Raw genomic sequence first — 5456 nt, 5'->3', positions numbered from 1 at the left:
CTAGGCTGTGTGCATGCTAAGTCTTTTCAGCCATGTCCAACTCTGTGCAACCCTATCGACTGCTGCAGCCTGCCAGGCTCCTCTGTCCATGGGATACTCCAGACAAGAATACTGGAGTGGGTCACTATGCCCTCCTCCAAGGGATCTTCCCAACCCAGGGATTGAACTCACGTCTTCTGCATCTAACCTGAATTGGCAGGCGAGCTCTTTACCACTAGTGCCACTTGGGAAGCCCCAATATATATTCAAGTACATATTAAATATATATTCAAGTACATATTAAATATATATTTAAATATATATTAAATATATTTTATATACAATTATATTTTACAACTGTGTTGATATAAAGACAAATATCATCCATCCTGGATTGTATTCATTTTGTTCTTCCTATGTGCAAAGAAATTAAAATATTTTTGTGGGCCCGTAAACATATCGTGGGCCCCAGGCACCATACCTACAAAATGGCTGAAGGAACAGACCTAAAGCTGATCTCTGCTCCCAGAACCAAACAGTGCTCTCCCTGTGGCAGCCTTCTAGAATTACTGCCTCTGTCTTGCTAGAGACTCTGAACACAGGGGTGATTTCAGCTTGAAAACCAGAAACCAATGTATTCTGGGTGAATGCAAGAATGTCTAGCCTAGGAAAATCCCCCTGGGAGCAGAAAGCCCAGTAAAACCCTCATAGAGTAAATGAATGAATAGGTGACTGCTTTAGGAGGGTACATTTCACCCATGCTTTAAGAGAAGATAATCTGGAAATTAGAATCAAAGGCTGTGTTTACTTGAAAAAATGCCAACTGATAGCTGCCTAATCAAACAAGGGCAGAAAATACCAGGACATTCAAATCCAAAGAAAGGATGAATGAGAACCTAAGGCCAAATGTCAGATGCTTTTATAGTTACACATAGCAATTGAGTTAGGTTTAAAAACAATAATGAGCTAGTGCCACCATTTAATGGATCACCTGCAAAATGTAAGGCATTTAAACGTATTATCTCTGACTCTCTCCAAAGTAGGTATTTTAGCTTCATTTTGAGGAAATGGAGGGAGAGCGATTATAAGACCAGAGCACCTGTGATTTGGCTGCTATGTGGCCTCAGCTTACTTTCCAACCTTGCCAGGATCTGGTTTTCCAAATGTTAATTGTAGCTGGTGGTATACACGAGATAATTGGCAAATGCATAGGGTCTTAATGTTGTTTTAAATTATATTGGGTTGGCCAAGTGTTGCTTGGGTTTTCCATAAGATGTAATGGAAAGACCCAAGTGAACTTTTTAGCCAACCCAATATTTTAGGAAGACATTGATGAGAATAATTTTATTCTTAAAACTCCACTACTCAAAGCTTCATGGAATTTCCAAGCAAGTCATGGCAATAAGACTATGGAATTTGGAACTGGAGTGCTACTTCATTGGCTTACCAGTATAGTGCCCCAAGGAGACACACCTAGGGTGATCAACTCCTTCCAGTTTGCCCAGGATGTTCCAGATTTTAGCACTGAACATCCTGAGTCCCTGGAAACCCCTTGGTTCTGGAAAAACTGAGGCAGTTGATCATCCTGGACATACTTTCCTAACCAGCCTCTGGTTCCCACTGAAACCAGAAGGGGACTTCTTAGGTGATTAATCCTCATAATATCCTTCAGAGTGTGTCTGCAATTTTCTTGTTATAGATAAGGAAAGTGAGCCCAGAGAGGCACAGACAACTGCTCAAGGTGGCCCAACGATGAAGTGAGACCTGAAGCCACGTCCTGGTCTCAGGTGCGTGAACTTCCCTTTACACCACGCTTCAGGAAACACCTCCTGGCCTGAGAAGGCTGTAGTTAAGTAGCATCTGTTGTGCCAGATCGCGGTGTGGGCCCTGAGCTGTGAATTTCCCCATCTGAGGAGATCCCCAGCTGCCACTGCGGTAGCGACAGGATAAGGTTAATTTGGTGCAGACCGGACATGGTTAATGGGGAAGGGTCTCCAGTCACAGGAAGACACCATCATGGTCTTTCATATCAAGGGAGGTGGGTGGGAAGCTTGCCTGGAAGTGGGTGGGAGGAGAAGGTTCTTCGGGAGCCTGCCGGCCCTGCTTTATTATTAGGTTAATTGAAACCATAAAAGCAAACTCAGATTTGCATTAAAGCCCTGCATAGCAGATGGCGACAAGTTCCGAGCATCATAAAAAGAGGATTGAAAGTTATAAAACGTCTTGGGCTGCTCTGTGCTGGAGTGCTGAAAGAAAGGCATTGTGGGAGGCGGTGGCCTGCACCCCTCACAGCCCTGCGAACCAGCTTCTGGGCCTGCATGACCTAGGTCCTGCACGCCGCCCACATCTCCTCCCAGCACCACACAACTTCTCCAACCAGAGTGGAGAAGTGTCCTTGTCTCTTCCATAACTGCCTTTCTGGGAGGTCCTAGACTTCAAATGTACCTCTTCCTTCTTCCCGGTCCATGATATCTGCCACTCCTCATTGTTAACACGGAAGCGGACCCACCAGGATGGGACATGATGAACTGATTCCCACTCTGTTCGTGGTGAATAGTTTTTCCTCAGTACCCCTTCTCATACTCACATACAGCAGAACACCCTGCCTCCTCTGTACCTGGAAAAATAGAATCCTTTACATACCAAGCTCCAAGAACATCAGTGATCTCAGGGGAAAGGACACCCATCTTGTTATACTACCTTCTGGACTTTGCCCCATCAGTTATCTCCTTTCTCCTGCATTTTGATTTTCCCACTCTCCTCTGGCAGTTTTCCCCTGCTTCCATCCTGCCTCCTGCCTGACCCCATTGTATCTTCAGCCCCTCCTCAAGCCTCTCTGTGGAGTTGTCGTTTCCTGCAGCCTCTGCTTGTTCCTTGTCAATGCTACTTCACTGCAATGCCATCCATGTCACCCAATCTCAGGTCCCACCACTTCACTGCAATACCATCCACGTCACCCCCTGTCAAGTCCCGGGGGCTATTGAAATGTCTCCTCTCCGCTGTTCCTTCAGCACCTTCCCTGTAAGTCTGAATGGCACCTTTTCCCTTATGCAGTTCCAAATGCACCGATAGAATGTGTGCACGCTCAGTCACTCAGTCATGTTCGACACTTTGGGACCCCATGTACCGTAACCCCACCAGGCTTCTCTGTCCATGGGATTTCCCAGGCAAGAATACTAGAGTGAGTTGCCATTTCCTCCTGCAGGGGGATCTTCCTGACCCAGGAACAGACCCTGCATTTCCTGAATTGGCAGGTGGATTCTTAACCAGGAGCCACCTGGGAAACACCAATAGAATGTTTCCCCTCCTGTGTGTGATTGACCATCTCCTAGAACTCGGTGCTGTAATGGTTACTAAAGTGTGCATCAACTCTCTTGTGTTCTTTGAAGGCACGGGGTCATTTCCTGGTCATCAAGTATTCAGTTCTTGCAGAATAATAATTCTGAAATTGTGTTGTGACTTCCTGGATAGAATAAGAGAATGATATTTTCACGATAATTTCCATGAGGAGGCTTCCATTAAGAGCATGACCAAAATTCCATTAAGAGCATGACCAAAACCTTTGCGCCAGGTCTTACCCTCATGTTATGGTGAGGTCACCTCCAGTAACCTGTCATCTAGGATGCTTGAATGGATCGCTCCTTTAGGCTAAGTCACCGAAGGCCTGAGTACATATTGTTTTATCTAAGATGTGAAAGGAAGAAAAGGCAGAAATAGACATTCACTGGTCTCATATATGTCTGAGTCACCATATTAGTCAGACCAGCTGCATTAGCTCAGGTCATAGCTGAGGAGAAAAGGTTTTAAAACACACCATTTTAGAGAAGAATAAATTAAGGGCAAGAAAGGTTAAACAATGTGCCCACTGGGAAGAGAGATAAAACAAGATTGCCTATGTGTGAATAGTCATTGAAACAGTACCCCTACTCATGTTCACATCCAGCAGATCACCCTGCCTCCTATGTACCTAGAAAAATAGAGTCCTTTATACACCAAGCTCTAAGTGGGGCATGGGGCTTTCTTATACCATTCTATATCTTTAATATATTTTAAGTTTTTCTACAATAAAATGAGAAACCAAAAATGTTGCCCAATGTCACTCAGCTAGTGTATTAGTTATCTACTGCCACATAACAAAGTATCCCAAATCTCAGTGGCTTAAAATAATACTCATTTATTACCTTAGTTTGGGGGCTTCCCTGGTGGCTCAGGTGGTAAAGAATCTGCCTGCAACGCAAGAGACCTGGGTTTGATCCCTGGGTTGGGAAGACCCCTGGAGTAGGAAATGGCAGCCTACTCCAGTATTCTTTCCTGGAGAATCCCATGGATAGAGGAGCCTGGTGGGCTACAGTCCACGGGGTTGAAAAGAATCGGACACGACTGGAGCAACTAAGCACGTATGCACCTCAGTTTCGGGGGGTCAGGATCTGGACACAGCTGAGCTGGGGATCCCTGGTTCAAGGTCTCCACAAGGCTACAGTATTGTTCAGGGCCAGTCATCTCAAGGCTCGGCTGGGGTCGCGGTGATCCATCTCTAAGCCTGTGTAGTCAGGGTCTCTGAATGTGGGTGGAAATACCAGATCTCTGACACATGGGAGTGCTGCTCAACAGCACAGCAGCTGCTTCCTCTAAATGCAAGAAAAGTGAGTGCCCGAGATGCAAATTGCAGCCTTATCCTCACCTAATCTCGGAAGTGGTACCCTTTCACTTCTGCTCTACTCTATTGGAACATATACATGACCATGTGTGAAATAGTTAGCTAACGGGAAGTTGCTGTATACCACAGGGAGCACAACCTAGTGCTCTGTGACAACGTAGAGGAGTGGGATGGGGTTGGGGGGTGGGAGCTGGGAGGGAGGTTCAGGAGGAAGGGAACATAGGTATACCTATGGCTGATTCATGTTGATGTGTGGCAGAAACCAACACAACATTGTAAAACAATTATCCTCCAGTTAAAAATAAATTAAAACAATACAACAAGTGAGTTGGTAAGTCTAGTCCACTCTCCAGAGCAAGGGATGTTGTACAATGGCATGAATCCCAGGATGTGTGGAACAGGGGGGCCCTCTTTGAGGCTGCCTATCTCAGCTAATGATGGTGACTGCAGCCATGAAATTAAAAGACGTTTACTCCTTGGAAGGAAAGTTATGAACAACTAGATAGCATATTAAAAAGCAGAGACATTACTTGGCCAACAAAGGTCCATCTAGTCAAGGCTATGGTTTTTCCACTGGTCATGTATGGATGTGAGAGTTGGACTGTGAAGAAAGCTGAGTGCTGAAGAATTGATGCTTTTGAACTGTGGTGTTGGAGAAGACTCTTGAGAGTCCCTTGGACTGCAAGGAGATCCAACCAGTCCATCCTAAAGGAGATCAGTCCTGGGTGTTCATTGGAAGGACTGATGCTGAAGCTGAAACTCTATACTTTGGCCACCTCATGTGAAGAGTTGACTCATTGGAAAAGACTCTGATGCTGGG

This window comes from Bison bison, unplaced genomic scaffold, assembly GCF_000754665.1.
Source record: "Bison bison bison isolate TAMUID 2011002044 unplaced genomic scaffold, Bison_UMD1.0 scf7180017864217, whole genome shotgun sequence".
In the NCBI taxonomy this organism is placed as follows: domain Eukaryota; kingdom Metazoa; phylum Chordata; class Mammalia; order Artiodactyla; family Bovidae; genus Bison; species Bison bison.
This window is presented reverse-complemented; position numbering follows the sequence as displayed.